We start from the raw sequence: 19,022 nt of genomic DNA on the forward strand, positions 1-19,022 counted from the left end.
TGGTGGCAAAGCACACCTGCCATGTCTGCCATAGTGGCAGTGCCTCCCTGAGCCAGGCCATGTTGGTGCATGCTCAGGAGCTGCTGGGGGGGCAAGAGGCACATAGCAAGACAGTGGCAGAGCTGGGTAGCGAGACAGTGAGGTAGTGGCTGAGCGAGGCCAGAGTGAGACAAGTCTGTGCTGGGGCTGGAGTTTGGGTGGTAATCATTATAATGGTCTTCTGCTAATATATGTTTTAGTAGTTAAATTCCTGGACTGTCATTGCTCATTAAAAGTGCTGTCATATGGGTGGAAACCGGGTAAATATTGGATTTTATTAATATTGGCAGAACGGACTTAAATGGGGCCTGCGTGTTATGTAGTCTTGCCTTAATCTTTGTATTCATGCCCATCCTTGTGAAAGAAGCTATTTGCATATATTTCCAACCACGCATAAGTTGCTGCCCTCGGCATGTGCTGTGGGCATCATTGTGGCCCCTGAGGATTCCAAAGTTGAGTAGCCCTGGATTAATCCATAAGTGCTGGAAGTAGGAGTGTGGGAGATTCTGCCACACCCTCTGGCTTGCAATAGTATTAACAAGCCAAATACATAGTTTCTGCTTTCTGTGCTGCCGCTGTGAAAATTGTTCTAGCACCATTGGATGAGTCTGGTTAAAATGAAAGAGCGGCGAGGAGTCCTGTGGCACCTTATAGACTAACTGAAGTGTTGGAGCATAAGCTTTCGTGGGCAAAGACCCACTTCGTCAGATGCATGTAGTGGAAATTTCCAGAGGCAGGTATAAATATGCAGGCCAGGATCAGGCTGGAGATGATGAGGTGGATCCAATCAGGGAGGATGAGGCCCACTTCTAGTAGCTGATCTGGAGGTGTGAATTCCAAGAGAGGAGAAGCTGCTTTTTGTAGTTAGCAAGCCATTCGCAGTCTTTCTTTAATCCTGAGTTGATTGTGTCAAACTTGAAGATGAACTGTAGCTCAGCAGTTTCTCCTCTCCGCTTTTGCAGATTCAGACTAACACGGCTACCCCTCTGATACTTGGTTAAAATGAGTTAGTGCAAATGCTAGGCTGGTGGAAGAAGAGATTACATGATTTTGGCTTGACCTTGGATGACATCTTTCAGGCTTCATCAGGGCTCATCTTCTCAGCTCTTGGCACTGGCTTTAAGAAAAGCCAGTTGTTCAGCAAGACTTTTTGTTTTCAGAAAATGCAGATTTGACTACACTGGACCTTTGTGCCTAAATGTATTGGTTTTGACATGCTTTCATTGGGAAGGTTTTTCGGGTCCAGTACAACATTTCTAGTGTAGAGTGAGGGATCCTTTTGGAGCTGATCTGCTTTGTATAAATAATGCAGAAATTACCGGGCCCAAAATAAAGTGAGACCCAATTTATAGCCCAAACTACAGCGATTGTTGATCTGAAGGGGTATGTGTCACGTTCTTTTCGTGACAAATTTCAAAAGAACTCATTTTTGTCCCACATCAGAATGAAAACTAATCTTGACATTTGTTCTGCAAAACAGAATTCTTGTTCTCCAGCCAACTCTGGTTTTTCAATGAATAGAAATGCTCCTTTGTGAATGTATTGTAGGATAAAAACAAAACTTCTGACATCCATCATACCTGATCAATCTAAATGGGAAAATACAGAGTAAGGACATGGTTAGATAGCAAACACCAAGGCTACGTCGAGATTGCATCCCTTTTTCGGAAAAGGGATGCAAATTAGGCGTATCGCAATTGCTAATGAAGCGGGGATTTAAATCTCCCCCGCTTCATTAGCATAAAAATGGCTCCCGCTTTTTTTGGCATGGAGCTTTGCTGGAAAAAAGCGCCAGTCTAGATGCGGATCTTTAGGAAAATAAAGCCTTTTCCGAAAGATCCCTTATCCCTCTTAAAATATCCTTCCAAAACAACAAGGACCCTGGTATGCTATAAGATTTGTCATCTGAAGAAGTGGGTTGTGCCCACGAAAGCTCATGATGCTATATATATTATTTGGTTAGTCTCTAAGGTGTTACGGGACCAGTCATTGTTTTTTAAGTGCTTTAAGATAGTCATTGTCAAAACATATAGAGGAGTTTTGGAAGCTGGCACGCTATGTCTGGGACTGGTGGGTGATCAGTAGAGATAGGTCAAAAATAGTTAGGTAGTTCTGACAGGAACAACGAGGAGTCCTGTGGCGCTTTAAAGACTAACAGATTTATTTGGGCATAAGCTTTTGTGGGTAAAAAGCACTACGTGGTTTCATGGTTTTTTCCCATGAAAGCTTATGTCCAAACAAATCTGTTAGTCTTCAAAATGCCACAGGGTCCTTGTTGTTTGGAAGCTCACAGACTAACATGGCTCCCCCTCTGAGTTCTGACAGGGGCATCCTACGCTTTCCCTTCAGGATTTTGCAGGGCCTGTGTGTTTGGTTCTGTCATTCAATGAATGTCATAAACCTGGAGATGTTATTTTAACAGGAGCCTGTTGTCATGGTTACCGAGAATTACAAATGGGGGTATGAAATTCTGCGTAAACAACAGGAGATTTCAGGCCGAGAATTTTAAGTGTGTCACATCCTATTAATACTCACGCATCATTTTCTGCCCATGCACTCGTGCATGAATTACACATCCCGTTATTTTTGGCTTGTCGCTGGAACGATTTTACTCTAAATGAGTAACTGTACGCAGCTAAATAGGCAATAGACTGAATTCATACATGCGGGCAGGGGGATGTGTAAGCTGTACTCTCTGCTGCTCTGCTCACGCCTCACTGTTCCCTCACACTGAGGGAGGGAGGGAAGGTGAGGATCACCTCTCCCCACCATCTGGTGAGATTTCCACCAAGGAGAGCAGCTTTCTTAACCATTAAAGGCTCAATAGGAGCTTGGCAGGTAGGATTGCACTGGTCAGAAAAGTCACCCTTGCTGAGTCTCTCTTTGGCCCACACCAGGACTCTTAATTATTTATAAAAAGTTTCCTCTGGTCCCCCTGGTGGATAGGAGATGGCTGTTTCTGCAACCTAACCTTTCCCTGCTTAGACCCTAAACCTAGACTGAATGTGATTCTTTATGTTAAAAGGTTCCACACGTAAAAGTGGCAGCATTTAGTGGGAAAGCAAGTCAAGCAGCTAAAAAGGCATGGCACGTTTTTGTCTCCTTCTTCACTTTCTTCCAAACTCTGGCTCTATAATGAATGAAAACCTGTATTCCCTTGTTTTGAATAGTGGTTTCTGGGTCAGTAATAATCATGAAGTCCTGGCCAATAAGCCAAAGGCTCATGTAGGGAAACTCATATGTTGAAGGTTTTGCCTGTCATCCACAGAAAGACGGTAAAAATGGCAGGTTCCAGTAAACAGGTAGGTTCAAACAAATCTTTCATTAGTGGAAGTTTTAGGGGCGTGGAATACGCATTCACTGAAAATCCAGGTGATCAAGTAGAGGACACATTTCCAAACTGTTAATATCTCGGATTACACTGTAAATAGTGTGAGGATTAGAGATCTCTGATGAAAAGCAGTTAATTGCTGTACCTGCCAGCCTGTTCGATCAGGACTGGGCAAGATGCGGCCTGGGGGCAGGATCCGCCCCACCTAACACTTTGATCCAGCCCTGGGACTGCACCTGGTCACTTTCTATTTCTATCCTGCTGCCCATGCCACTGAATTTCCAGGTCGTGGCTCAGGCAGCAGGATCCTATTTAAATGGCTCGTGGATGCCAGTTGTGGCATTACCCTGGGCAGGGGACAGGGCCCACTACCCTGGGTAGAGCTGGGAGCCCTTTAAAATAGCCACAGCAACCCCAGCTGGCTGCCAGGCAGCTCAGTAGTGGCAGAGCTGGAAGCTATGAGCCTTTTGCTGTGTTTTTAATTAAAAGCCTCCAGCCCCAGACAATTCTATGGGGAAGCTAGTTCCCAGCCCTGCCCCTTCTGTCCCAGGCCCCATTCCTTCCGGGGTGCCCCCCCTGCGAAAATTAAGTAGATCCCCCCTCCCGCCTCAAAAATTATTGCCTACCTCATGTTAGATGCTTCGAGAGCACTGAAGTGCAGGGTCTATGGCAGGTATAACCAAGAGGCCCCTCTGCTGGGGCACCTAAATACTGTCTATAGCTGGTCTTACAGGCCAAAGTATCTCCCAGGGCATGTGACATGTCAGATCACAGGTTGTACTCTAGCAAAGATGCTTGTGACAGCAGCTCGTTACTAAGTGAGTTAAACGGGAACTTTTCTTGAGTAAGTCGGTAGTAGAGCTGACTTATGGGTACTTCATTACCAAAGCCTCAGGTGAATAAAAGGGAAAGTTAATTCTGTCCAGTTGCTGGAGAGAGGCAAAGATGAGGGTTAGAAGAAAAAAAATAGCTAAGAAATTATTGTATCAACTAAACATGAGGGGGAAGATTCTGCTTTTAGTTCATAAAGTAAAACTATAAAACTAACTTCAGTGAAGGTGGGTGCACATGGCCCCATCAATCTCATTTGTGTGGAGTGTGACCTTCCAAGTCATTTTAGAAAGTTTCTTACACTGAAAGGGTGAAGATGTCTCTTTGCTGAGGTCTTGATTCAGGTCCCATTCAAGTTCATGGGAGTTCTGTCATTAACTTCCATGGCAACAGCCTCACCCTTAAGGTTGCATATGTGAGAACTTTTCAGTGGTAAAAAAACAATGTATCTCATGCTGAGAAAAAAAAAACCAGGACTGTGTAGCACTTTAAAGACTAACAAGATGGTTTAATAGGTGATGCGCTTTCGTGGGCCACCTATTAAACCATCTTGTTAGTCTTTAAAATGCTACACAGTCCTGTTTTTTGTTTCAGCTGCACCAGACTAACACGGCTACATTTCTACCACTATTCTTCATGCTGAGAAGATTTCCTGGGACAGAAAACCGGATGTGTTGGCATTTAAGAACCTCTTCAGATTGCATGATGATAGGCTCATGGCTCATACTTAGTTAGTAATATATATTAATTAATATGGGATTTATCACTCCGTTCAAGGTTTCTGATACTGAATTCCTACAAGGAGATTTGGTCCCGGGATTTCTGCTGAGTACCATATAGAACAGCAACTTGCAGGTCTTTGACCTCTCACAATTATTATAAGCTTTTCATCTATTACAAGGCCTGTGTCCATAAGTGAAAAGAGGAAGAAGAGAGAAGCCAGGTACAAGAGAAACCTCCTTTATAAGAGGGTTAAGAAGGCAGGGGATGAAAGTAGTCACTGTTCAGGATGCTATTTCTCGAGGCTGAATCCTACTATCTGACGTCATGCAAGGGCAGAGATATCTATTCCTCCACCTACCCACAAAAATTTAGCAATTAATCATGCTTAGAGCTGTACTTAGATCAAATAAAAACAACATGTTAAAGAACCAGTGCAGGAAGCAATGGGAATATCTAAAAGCTGAAACTCATGTTCATGAATGAATGTTTTTGCCAAAGCTTACTCGAAATGTGTCAAACAGAGCTGAGATCAAACGGAAACCAGCTGTTTGTACGTGAGCGATTAAAATGAAGTATGTAGGGGAGAGGAAACAGGATGGGAAGTATGATTGCAACAGTCCACAAGGACGTAAAAGATCTAAATAAACTTGGTGGCATAGTTATCAGTCCTCGCTGTAGTCATCACCACGCAAGGAACGTTGGTTATGTGCCATGGAAATGCCTTATTGGGATTTGAAAGCACCATGATATGAGCACCCGAATGAGTAGCCAGCCTGATAGGGAAGAGGTAGCATCCATCCGAAGTGGCTGGAATAGTCAAACTTGACTTCACTTGCTGTTCTATCTGGGGATGGAGCAGCCAGAAGGAGACTTAGGATACATCTGTGCTAGATATGGAAGGTGTAAATATCACCTCAAGGAAGAGTTATGAGAGGCAGCTCTGAGGCAGCTGCAGTCAGGTTGGAGAGGCTAGCCACCCAAGTGCAATCCTGTCTGAGACAACAGGTACAAACCATGGCAACTCACCACTCCAACCGCCATGGTGACACTTGCACGTTCAGTGTGCTAGATCAATTAGAGCTAGCATAGGGATGTCTCCTCAAGGTGGAATTTACATCCCCTAGCTCTAGCGTAAACATCGCTTGGATGGCTTTACATTTCCAAGGGTATCAGTGGGCTGTGCACTTGTGCAGCCACTCAGGAGAGATTTAAATGCCACACAGCTGATTAGCAGCGTGCCCACAGCTAGGGTTTGTATTTCTACTGATGGTGCACATTCTCACATGCCTCGGTGCACATAAAATTATTCTGCACAGGGATGGGAAAAATCTGCACGTGAATGGAAAAGATTAGAGGGAACATTGGCACTGGGGCAGATTTGTGCTCAATTAGGTCTACTCAATGGCTCTTGTTTACAAGCTCTCTCATCGCTGCCTGATGTGTCTGTGGTGACTAGAGTTTGTTGAGGCTTATGCCACAGAACAGCAATATTTCAAAGATATATCTGAAGTGTGGGAGCCAAAATCTTACATAACCTTCTCATTTTTTTTCTGTTTGTTTGTTGGCGTTATATTCACAGTGGGTCTTATTGGCTGACTTAGGTAGTCTTTCCAGTATGTTCTGTGTTTGGGCCAGGCTAACTTTTCTTTCCAAAGATAACTTGAAGATATTGGTGTGCTTTTTAGAGAAACTACTCACGAATATGGAACTGGTGTCACTCCACTTTCTCATGTGGTATCCACCTATGGCTTGTTGTAAATGCAACTGCAGTGCAGTAGTCATCCACTTGTGAAGTCAAGCTTCATTTTGTTCCCCTCCATGTGAGTTTTCCTCAGACTCCTTGTGGCCTCTTGTGCTCTTATGGGTATATAAATGCACCTCTCTAAGGGTATGTCTAGACTGCACCCCTTTGCTGGCAGAGGGATGCAGATTAGGCAGGTTGAAATTGCTAATGAAGTGAGCATTTAAATATCCCTCGATTCATTAGCATAAAAATGGCCGCCGCTTTTTTTGACACAGAGCTTTGTTGGAGAAAAGCGGCAGTCTAGAGGCTGATCTTTTGCTAAAAAAAGTCTTTTCCGATAGATCCTTTATGCCTCGTAAAATGAGATATACATTGGAAAAGGCTTTCATTAGTGAAAGATCAGCCTCTAGAGTGCCACTTTTCTCCAACAAAGCTCCGTGCCGAAAAAAGCAGTGGCCATTTTTATGCTAATGAAGCACAGGATATTTAAATCCCCACTTCATTAACAATTTCAATACGTCTAATTTACATCCCTTTTTCTGAAAAAGGGATGTAGTCTAGACGTACCCGAAATTATTTCCTTCTGTTGGAATGTACTAGTGTAAATGGTAATGGTGACATATACAACGGAGACTGTTCCCTTTTGTGGAGAATTTTGAAATATTTGGTTTTCATTCCTAATCAGACTGGAACCACATTTTGAAGTATTGAAACACTTCACAGAACAGAATGACCTGTCTCCATGCAGCACTAGCTTCTGCTTCACCTTTGCCTTTGAGGAAAAGCTGTGACTTCATGCTTAAAATCAGGATACCTAGGAAGATCTTCCTACCTCTATCATTCCTCAGCTTCCCTACAAAAAATTCCTTGTCTGCAGCTTCCCACATCTTTTGCTTCCTTTTTTGAGGAAGCAGGTGTAAACTGCTTAATCCTGAAATCAAGTAATTTTCTCTTGGTCTAATAGGGAGGTTGGTCATATTTATTAGGTGTTTGTGAGGAGAAAGTGCACAAAGATAATTGAGTTAAGGACCCAAGCAACGCGGGGTAAATGTGCTAGCACTAAATAAAAGCACATGCCATCAGGCATCTAAGTCAGTGTTGGAGGGCTTCCAGCTGAGCCAGAGCCTCAATTCTCAGACCCCACCCTCTAATTATCTAAATTTTTCACTAGTCCCCCAATATTTAGTGTTGTGTAGCAGTGACCATATTCCTGTATAATTGATAGGCAGCCTCATTAGTCTTTTAATCCCTTAATAGAACGTGCACAATACTCATTCTTGTTCCTAATAGAGAACAGGCCTTTTATCACCCTTGTCCAAGTTGCTTGCCTTACTTGCCCCTCTTGTGTTTCAGTGTAGCTGCACACCTGCTGAAATATCTTCAGATGCCATTTGTATTTAAAATATTCCTTGTGTAGACCAGATGTATGCATGCAGCTTAATCCACTTACGAAGACAAGCCTTTATTTTTGTTTCTCTTCCATGTAAGATTTCCTTTTATTCCTCAGGATTTCTTGTACCCTTGAGTATATAGAGAGGCGCCTCTCTGAACTATTTTCCCTCTTCTTGAATGTACTGGTATAAATGGAAACAATGAAATAGATACTGGAGAGTCTGGAAAAGCATGGGAAAAGCTTGGTCAAGGTAATAGAGGAGGATGCAGCCAGAATCATTCTGTGGCTGGAAATAAGTGAGACATTTGAAAGGTGCTCTTTGCATCAAAGGGCATATTTGGGAATGTTATATGGCTTGTACCACCAAGGGGACTGAAGGCACAGTATGACTCTAACCATGCAACGCCTAGTGACTTGGTTGTGAGCTAAGCACAGGATGTATCCCAACATGAAGGGTTTCTTTGACATTTGTTGTAACAAATTCTGCTTTTAATTGCCCTTTTGCCAAGTCAATGGGGTTCCACAGATGTAGTTGGTGCCTGAGGCAGTTTAGTTCCCGTTCCAAGTGGAAGGGAGAGGGTAGAGTGGATGTGCTATAGTATCAGAGATACTATGATGTGGAACGGTGGGTAAAGGTTGACTTCTTAAGACTGATCATGATATAAGCAATACAGGTTGAACTTCTCAAAAGCAGGACTCTCTAGTCTGGCAACATCCATGATCCAGCAGGACCACGGATGTTCCTGGACCAGATAGTGCTGGTGACTGGTAGCCTGGCCGTAGGAGGACCGGTGGCTGGGAGCCCTCCCAGGCCAGGATCCGGAGCCCTGGTGTGCCGGCGGCAAGGGGGCCAGCAGCTAGGAGCCCTGCTGGGGCCAGGAGCCCAGCCATGCCAGCATCCAGTGACTTCCCCTGGTCTGGCTAACGCCCTTGTTTCAGGACTGGTCAGTTCATGAGGGTGCTGGACCAGAGAAGTTCAACCTGTATCTATTGGCAGTTATCTGGGCAATGGCTGTCCAAAATTCAACCTATTCCAACCTTACATTAGTATTTATATAATAGAATTCCATCCATTTCGGACCAGAACATAGATCATCCCACTATGCAGTGATGACCGTGGCATCTACGTTTCCTCATTAATAGTCCCTAGTTATATGCATAATTCATCCTTGTGAGACAACTGCCATCTTGGCCAATACACTGATGAGCTGACCTGCGGATCTCCAGAAATAGAACCATAAGCCTCTACAGATGAAGCTGAAGAGACAGGCTCTGCAGCTGGGGCCGGAACAGATCAATATCCTCTGTGGATCGGGCAGAGAGGGGGAGGCATAGCATGCACTGATTATTGGGTTACCTGAAGCATGTAATGCTCTACTCCTCTCTCCTAGTTAGTTGGGGTACAGAAATTTGAGTCTGCTATGGCTTTCAAACTGGTGGGCTTGGTCCTCTACTTGAAGCAGTAGGTGATTTTTAAATCCAGGGTTCCTAGGTCCAGTCCTCACAAACAGCCCAACCGTTCAGGACCACCCTTTGGTTATAGGTGCTATTAGTACCTAAATAGTACTATGCAGTACTATTAAACTGATGCTCTATGCCCAGTGGCAGCCCGGGGAGTAGGTAATGTGATTTTTTTAGAGCTGTGATTTTATAGTCTTCAGCAACACATAAATGAAATAATTTAAAGCATATTTTAAACTAAGGTCCTGTAGGAAGTGTTCTTCCCACCCTCGACTATAGACGAGCACATCGTCAAGATAAGCTGCAGCATATTCTGTATGAGGGGAGAGCAGGTGGTTCATCATCTGCTGGAAGGTTGCTGGTGCCCTATGGAGGCCGAACAGCTTCCTCACAAAATGGAACAGTCCCAACGGAGTCATAAAGGCCGTCTTTTCCCAGGACTCAGGTCCCAGGGGATTTGCCAGTACCCCTTTGTGAAATCAAGCATCGTTATTTAGACCGAGGGGGTTTAAAAGTTCATCAGTAAATTCAGAAACCTGCAGTATTTATCTGGGGTTGGCCAATGCCTGTTAAATGGCTTCATTACCTCTTGAATGGCTCTTACACAGCTCTGGCAAGCTTTTTCATTTTTAAGTTAACTTGATCCTCTCTGGAGGAAGCAGAGCCATGGACTGGGGATAGGAAGAGGCAGGTGGATGGACATTAAGACCCAGTGCTGCCCCAAATTTTCAGGTGCCCTACACAACTGCATATTCTGCATATGAAAAAGGATGGCCCTGCAACCCTGGGTAAATAAAGCTATTTCTACACATTCAATGCCCAGAGTATTGTCCTTGCTGTTATGACCTGACATCTGCGATCAGCCCTCCATAGCCAGCTTGCTCACTCTTTGGTTGCAGAATACAATACATTTGTATTATCTTAATTATGAACACCATCTGCAAAGTTGCTGTGTAACTATCATTACGGGGAACTATAAACTATCCAAAGTAAAGCCAACCAAGTATGAACACAATGCAAATTGAACTAGGAACATGCTCTATTCCTAAAGTGGTGTCTGGCAACCCACTTTGCAGCTGGATTATATATCCAGCTCTCAGTTGCTTCTCTATGGTCTGCTTGTTATGCCAGTTGTCTTGATCCGTTTACTAATGTGAATCCATGTGGACTGAATTTTTTTTCCCCCTCTTGACTTCACATGGTCCAGTGTCTCCTCCTTTAGCAGGCTCTTGCCTCAGCCTTGTTTTACCCTCTGACCTGCCATATGGGAGAAATGCAAGAGATCTCATACCGACTCTTTTATTCTGCATTTTGGCCAGGAGACAAGACGATATGGCTACAATTTGAATCCCAGTAAAATAAATAAATGTGCTAATTGCCAGTGCCTTACTTTAGAAATGAGTTTTCATCGAAAGAGGCCTTCTGGGTGGATATGTGAAGGATATTTGGAAGGGGTAATTCAGGCAAATGAAGTATTGTTCTTGGTGAATTATATACATAGAGCTTGACCTAAACCCCACCAAAGCCAATGGAAATTCAGTGGGCTTTGATCCAGGCCTATGATGTAGATCTTAATGACATATTCAGGAATTTCATTGAAATTGAGTGCACAGGTGAGGGAAAAAAAGCAAAGCTATGCAGTGGGAAATTAGTTTTGCTATAGAAGAATGGGCACCAGCCAGAACTTCATACACAATTTTAGCCACATATGTTGCAGCCCTGTTAGCCAGAAAAAGGTGACACTAAAATAGTTGGTAGAGGGGGGAAAGATGCTAATCTCAACCTTTCCTTTCATGACAATGTGTTAATGGTTTAGAAAAAGTTTCCAAAAATGTGTGTTTAGGATTAAAGTAGCAAACCTAAGAATGAAGTTTAAAATGAGCTTTAATATCTGGAATAGGCTGGACTGTATATCCATTTGTTATGACACAATTTTCTTTAAGGAGTCATGAGATACACAAATGTTTGAATGGGACAGCAGCCACCACGAGATCTAGGTGTATGTGAAAAGTAACGTGCACTATGAGATCAAAGGCTTTGTCTACACTCCGGCTTCTGCCGGAAAAGGCAATGCAAATGAAGCACTGATTAGCATTTTGTCGCGCTTCATTTGCATAATCTATTGCGAGCCATTTTTGCGCAAGGGGTTTTTGCGCAAAAAGGAAACATCCACACTGCATGTTTTTGCACAAAAACACCTTGGCAAAAATGGCTCCAAATAGATTATGCAAATGAAGCCCGAAAAATGCTAATCAGTGCTTCATTTGCATTGCCTCTTCCAGCAAAAGCCGTAGTGTAGACATAACCTTGGTTGCAACAGAAGTTATAGTTTGTAAATTACTGAACAGAAGAGTAAATGAGGGTGAAAAGCATGAGTGATTTTAAAATGCACTGACTGTCATGTAGAGCCAGGGCAAAACGAAGAGCTTTCTAATCTCTGGTGGGCAGAAAAAACGTAAATCATATCATCATTGGGATGTTTGTTCCTCCAGAAAGTCAGGTGGGCCCTTGACAAGCAAATATTTGTGTGCGACTACAGGAATTGCACTGGAAAAGCAGACAGGCAGCCATGCTTTTATTTATTGTGCATGCAGTTATGCACTCTTCTAAACGGTGTGCCCTTTTAAAGCATCAAGGCGATAAGACATGGAAGAAAATCTAGTGCTTGATAAAATGAGTTAAGGCATGTACCAGAATGTTTAGACAACAGGCAACTCCCAGGAGCAGGGATATACTGAGGAGCAATAAGAAAGGCTACTCTGATCTTGTCCTGCAGGGCTCACTTGGAGAAGGCATGACAGGGCATCAACTCCCACAGCAGCCAATGTCGAGACTGCAGGTACATACAGACTGTTTGGAGCAACACGGTAAGTAGGGAAAGAGGTGGGGGGAAAATTACAGGAATGACCTCCCTTCAGAGCACTCAGTGGTCCATTCAGTCAACTCACTGGCAGCGGGGGTATGCTCAGGGTCCCCATAAATGAGCTTGCTTGTTATTGCCCTCCCCATCTTCCTTACATTGCCATCACATATCTGTCTGACATGTTTTTCTGATGCTTTGACTCCATTTCGCCAAGCCTGTCTCCGACCGTGCCCATCTGATGTCTCCATTTTGTCACTGCTTTGCTGCTTACAAGATTACCATGCTATCCTGTGGCGTGTGCAACCTGGTCTTTGGTCTCCATAGTTTTATCCCATTGTTTATAGCACTACAGTTAGTAGTGATAGCGAGTGACCTCATGGTATTGGCATGGAGGTTTTTGCTCGTTAGAATTCAGCTACAGAAAACGATCTTGTTCTCGTTTTTTGCTGGATTTTTGATATAAGTGTGATTAACTTTCTACTCTTGGACTACACCCATCAGGGAGAGCTGTCCACTTATAACAGGCCTCAGAAATGCATCATTTTACACATCGAGAGAGGATTTTCATTTATAATCCATGAGCTCAGTGCAGTTATGGGATATTTTTTTTTCTCCTGAATAGAGCTCCAAGTGAGCAAACAAATCTGTAAATACAGGCAATTTAGCTCAGATGAGATATCATTGATGTAGTTCAGAGGTTAATGGGCAAGGAGGACTTATAACAAACTACGCCTATTAAAAAAAGAAAAAAGTAATCTAGTTGACATCTATTGTTCTCCATAAAGAAGCTTATCTTTACTACATCTATTGAGGAGGTTAAAAGAAGAATTTAAAAGTGCGTGCGCGTGCGCGCACGCGCGCACACACACACATATATATATATATATATCCCCTGAAAGTTTGAACTGGGAACAGCAATCCACATTTCTTTATCTGCTGCCAGCATTCAAGCACTGAATTCTCAGGAGGCTGGGACTTAGCCATCATCTGTCCATATCTGATCTCTTTGGTAAATACTAAGGCTGCCAAGAATGAAGCAAACGAAAAGCACTTACAGATTAGAAAGAACACATGGCAGCCACTGACCTGCTGAAATCATAAAATACATTATGAAGTAAGAAAAGAGGGGAAACAAATCATCCTCTCTGGGACAGCCCATCTGCTCCCATAAAGCCACAGTCATTATTGCAAATAAATACATTCAGAAGAGCAAGGTCTGGGAATAATTTTGTGGTGGATTTTTTTTAAAATAATTTTTGGAACCCTTTGCGAGCATTCCTTCTATAAACATGATGATGTCACCAGCCAGAATCAATTGCACCGTTCTTAATTCCAGGGGGGAGTGATTCTTTATAGGTGTCATTTAAAAAAAAAAATTTGTTTCCAAGTCAGAGTGGGGGTGGGAATGGTTAAACGCTAACAAAAAGAAGCAATTAAAAAGAAGTCCATGTTTCTGCCGCACGTTTGGAGGGCGCCAGGTTTGCTTCACTTCAGCAGCTCTGCAGCTGGAATACTTGTCCATCTTGTCACTGCACATCAGTGGTGGGCAGCCTGAATCCCAAGCGTTGCAGGCGGCCCCTCAGGATTCTAAATGTGGCTCATGAGACATTTAAAATCGCCCAGGCTCAGGGCTGCCGAGTTATACGGGTTTCCCTCCACGCCGTTTTTTTTTTCCCCTACTTGTGCTACTAAAGTGACACGCCGATAAAAAAGGGCACGTGCTGATTGCTCACCATGTTCACTGTGAGGCCACGCAGCCAATCAGAGCCCTGCTACGGTTCAACTGGTACCCCCTGCCAATTTTGGGTACCCATGTGCAGTTAGCAAAGCTACCCTATCCTGAGAGAATCTCTTGGTTCCACAGTCTTGCAGCCCGATGAGATGATGGGCCACACATGCAGCCCACTCACTAGCCTAGGTTGTCCATCACTGCTATACACTGAAAGGGGTAGATAACTCCATATATGCTTTGCTTTGTTTTTTCTGGTGGCATCCCTGTTAACCATGCAGGTATTACTTTAAATGGAAAGAGCTCTGGCAAACTTCAATAAAATTTGGTCTGGGACCTTATATTTCAAAGATTTGAAGTGTTAAATTCCCCTTTGGGGAGAAGGTTGGCAAAAGGATCTATCTATTCTGTTAGCCTCACTGAAGCCCTGAATGAAACCCTGAAGTACAGCATTGTGCAAATGTGTAGCGTGACCAACCTCGAATGTACACAGATCATGAGTCGAGGCTGCCAAAAAATAATGACCCAGAACAATGTAAACTTGCAGACTTCCCCCACTCTGAGGCCAGGTCTACACTTAAAGAGAAAGTAGACTTAAGATACAAAACTCCAGCTATGAGAATAGTATAGCTGGAGTCGACATTCCTTAAGTTGAATTTCTGTGGCATCCCCACTGTGGGAAGTTGATGGAAGAAACTCTCCTGTTGACTTCCCTTACTCACTGCCATTGAATGCCAGGGTGAGTGAATGGGATGGGGGGCACTATCAGCGTTTGATTTAGTGGGTCCTTACTAGACCTGCTAAATCGAATCCCAGAAGATCAATCTCTGGGTAAGTATAGACAAGGCCTCAGTGTGGAGAAAGCTTTAAACTTCTCTATATACCCAAAACCTGGTTATATTCTAAATCATTTCAGAACTCTGGGTCCCAACCTCATTGAAAACGTGAGCCAGGTGGGAGCGTTTCCTCTAGTTATTTCTTTTTTTAAACTGAAGAGTTAGAAAAATTGTTGGGATACTTTCCCCCCCTAACTAGCTCAGGCGAAAGCCTTTGTCTAAACCAATGTCTTGGCTTTTGTCTTATTTCAGTTCTCTAGGGATGACTAATCCATTGCCAGTTGTGAAGAATTTCTTTCTTCATGTTTTTTTTTAAAAATGAATATGTACAACATAAAAGGATTATACTCAGTGGCAGATTTCGCGTTAGCAGGGCACCATGTGCAGCCTCCTTTCTCCTCCCGCCCCCTATTCCCAGGGATCCAGCCAAGAAAAAGAACATTCTCTTATCTCCCCCCAAGTTTTCATTTTTTTTCATTCTCATCTTATAAGTAATAGGAAATAAATGAAAAAAGGGAGAAGTACCTTGATTAGGGCAGGGGTTTGAGGTGTAAGAGGGGGGTCAGGGGTGTGGCATCTGAGAGGAAGTTTGGGTATGGGGTACAGACTTTGGGCTGGGGCAGGGAGTTGGGATGCAGGAAGGGGTCAGGGAGTCAGTGTTTATCATGGGTGACTCCCAAAGTGACCAGCACACACCTCTGGCAGTGGCTCCCATACGGAGAGGGCAGGAGGTTTTTGCCCACTGCTGCCCACAGGCACGGCCCCAGCAGCTCCCATTGGCCACAATTTCCAGCCAATGGGAACTATGGAGTTGGCACTCATGGTGGGGACACTTTGTGGAGACAGCCCCCTTCAGCGGCCGCAGGGCCATGCTGGCTACTTCTAGGAGTGGCGCAGCATGGAGGGAGGAAGGCAGAATGGGAGGGAGCCACTTTAGCTCTACTGCACTACAGCTGGAATATCTCTGCACACCCCATAAGGGGAAGGGGAAGTAGCTCTCTGTGCACTGCCCATGGTGGAGGCAGCACGTGCAGAGCTGTGCCCACCAGGGGCACACAGAGACATGCCAGCAGCCGGCCATTTCTGGGAGCGGACTAGGACTATGGACAGGATGGCTCTACCTAGAATACAGTGAGCACAAAGGTAGTGGGTGGGGTTTTTTCCATGCTCCTAACCAGCAAAAGTTTAACCAACAAAAGTGTTTGTGTAGACAGAGCCTCTGAGTATGAAGGATTAAGTCTTCCTGAGCATGAAAAATAAAATCAGAACTAACAAACGTTTTTTGGTTTTGGTTTTAATTGCCTGCAAAATCTTTGTTTTCATAGTATCACAGTCCTGTACCAAAGACTTTCAGACACTTCTCTTAAATCACCTCTAGCAGAGCAAGCACCTAAAAAACCTCAGAAGAGCACTGAGCATTTTCCGAACTGTTAATTACTATCAATGTCACTGTAAACAGGAACTTCACTCACCGCTAATAAGAAAGATGCAACATTTAGACTTTGAATCTGTTGTCAACTTGAGTTACTTTTACTATGAGTCTTGCCATTTTTATTTAAAGTCCCAGCTTCTGGAATCACATGTCTACATGAAAAATCATTGCTTTCAAGGGGATCAAGAGTCCTTGTAGTTCTCCTGACTTTTGGGGAGGGGCTAACTCAGGATTTTTGAGCTCTGGGTGCTGGCAGCATTGCAATGTGAGGGGTTCTAACCCCATGTTCCCTCTATTTTTTCCATCCATGTGCAGAATAATTTTATGCACACCAAGGCATGTGCATATGTGCCCCACAATAGAAACCCATGATGCCAGCTGTGGGTGTCTATGGGCCCTCTGCTAATCAGTGGGGCAGCACCTGAATCTCTCCTGGGCAGCCGCCCAAGCACTCAGTTTACAGGGTACACTGGTCAGAGTGGAAGTAGCTATGGGTTTGGTCCAAACCATCTGTCCCTGTGACTTTGGTTCCAGAACAGATACAAAACACAGAGGACATTATTTTCCCATTCCAGCCCAGAAACTGCTAAATCTCCCTGGCTTTTTGATTTTGGACATTTGTTTAAATTGGCTGGTCAAACAAAAAATCCCCCGTGTTGGGATGAAGTCTTATCAGATGAGTGGCGATGCTGTAAACTTTGTATTGCATATGGCATGCATTACATCTTCTGTACTAAGACTACATATTTACATATATAAAAATATACCTTTTGCAGGCAAAATGGGGTAAAAAGTTTCATTTGGTTCTGATTTAGTTTTCTTTCTCAGAAGGAATTCACACTTAACCTGCACACAAATATGCCGAGGCCCAGTAATTATTGTTTGTTTTTAAAAAATTAAATATACCTGGTGTTGAGCATTTTATATGGGGGGGGGGGGGGGTTGGAGTGTATATAAAATGTTGTGTCTGTGTTTGGCCAGTCCAAGATTTCAACAGCTCCATTGCTCACTCTACCTCCCCAGAAAAGTCTTGATCTTGAAGACCCCTTTCTCAGGGCTTTGGGGGGATTAAAGGGAACTGTTTACAACAAGAAAAGAGAATGATTTATCATAACCAGAAAGCAAAGGGGGAAAATCTCCAGTTTGGGATCTAGTCCAGTTCTGTGACTTGTGTGTGCTGGGAAAGCCAGCAGGGTAGCTAGGTCCCGTCAGAGAATCTTAATATCCAAATTTATATCCACTATTGGAATAGAAAGCCTGATATATGGCATCCAGTGAATCCAGAAGATGTGGATGTTTCCCATCCTTGTTTGTCTTTGGCTGGAGCTCTGCTACATGTTCTTCCTTTTGAATTTGCTTTAGAATTCCAGATGCAGCTGGAGTTTTCTGATTTCTCTAAAATGGATTTTTCACGGTATATTCCATTTCAGACCTAACCCACGTCTGGCAATGTCTTTCTAGTGGTTACTGCGCTCCTCTGTGGGTGAAATCACAGCATTTGACTTAGTGTCACATCTCACTCCTGACGTGCTATATCCATGGAAGTGTATTGCCTGACAAATTTTCTTTCTGCAATTTAAAATCTTCTCCTAATCATTGATTAGTGTGTATTATTGCCTTTGGACTTATTATTGTTTCTGTACGATTTTCAGTTGTTTTCTGTTCTTTTCTACCATTAAGATTTTGCTGGTGTCAAGGTTAGCACAATAAACAATTCTTTTATTTACCCCGCTATTCCATACTTGACCACGTCAGGAGGGTGCTTTCTTCCTTTTCTCCTTTGCCCCCCAGAGTTGGACTGTGGCATTGGCATAGGGCTCTCTAACTGTGTTTATTAGTTCGTTGTGTGGCAGAGACTGACTTTTTCTCACCTGTTCATGACAAAGTTTAGATTCCTCTTGCCTTTAAGTACAAGACATAAAATTGACCAAAGGGCACCACATTCACAAAAAAGTGATCCAGTATATTTATCATATTTCTAGTTCAGGTCCATCTCTAATTAAAAGTTGGTTTCTTTCTTATTCTTTATGGATTTGTTTTTGTTTTAATTCTTCTTCAGTCTTCATTCCAAGAACACTGGCGAGAGGACCTGCATTAGCTCTCTCATTGCCCCAAGATAATACTGTGTTATGTGCTTACTAGGCTACGTGAATTAAAGCACCTGGTTCCCTAAGAAAAATATTGCCTCCCCATTTCTACAGCATGCAAAGCGACAGCATGTAAACTATTTAAATTCTCTACAAGTCCAGGATTGGAGGGCAGGAGATCTGGACTTTTTTTTATTCCTGGCTCTGTCCGATTTTGGGATAACTTGGACCTAGTCACATCATTTCTCTTTGTCTCACTTTGCTCGGTTCTAACATGGAAATTGCACTTCTCTCCCTGCAAAGGAAGCTCAGTTAATTAAAGTTTGTAAAACACTTCACATATCACTCCACACCAGGTTGTAGTGCAGCCTCCACTCCCAGCTCTGGTATTTGCTCCCAGTTCTTGAGCTGAAATGGACGTAATCTCTATACCTTTTAAGGTTTGCGACAAGCACTGTCGGTTTGCTACAGATTTTGGATGGATGGGGGGAGGCTGTTTAAATATATTTTCTCGCTGTTCAAATTACTGGCTGGTTAAGTTAAATCTCCTGTG

At 43.5% G+C, this 19,022-nt stretch overlaps 1 protein-coding gene across 2 annotated transcripts in view; it reads left to right on the forward strand.

Annotated features, from left to right (window-relative positions):
* Positions 1 to 19,022, forward strand: part of PROK2 (prokineticin 2) — a 268,634-nt gene that overhangs the window by 72,756 nt on the left and 176,856 nt on the right. For both annotated transcript variants that reach the window (XR_016350440.1, XR_016350441.1), the window contains exon 2: positions 12,299 to 12,389. The gene's annotated coding sequence lies outside the window, so the exon portion shown is untranslated. The remainder of the gene's footprint in view (positions 1 to 12,298; positions 12,390 to 19,022) is intronic.

Source organism: Pelodiscus sinensis, chromosome 11 (genome assembly GCF_052426305.1).
Source record: "Pelodiscus sinensis isolate ZL-2025 chromosome 11, ASM5242630v1, whole genome shotgun sequence".
NCBI lineage: Eukaryota > Metazoa > Chordata > Testudines > Trionychidae > Pelodiscus > Pelodiscus sinensis.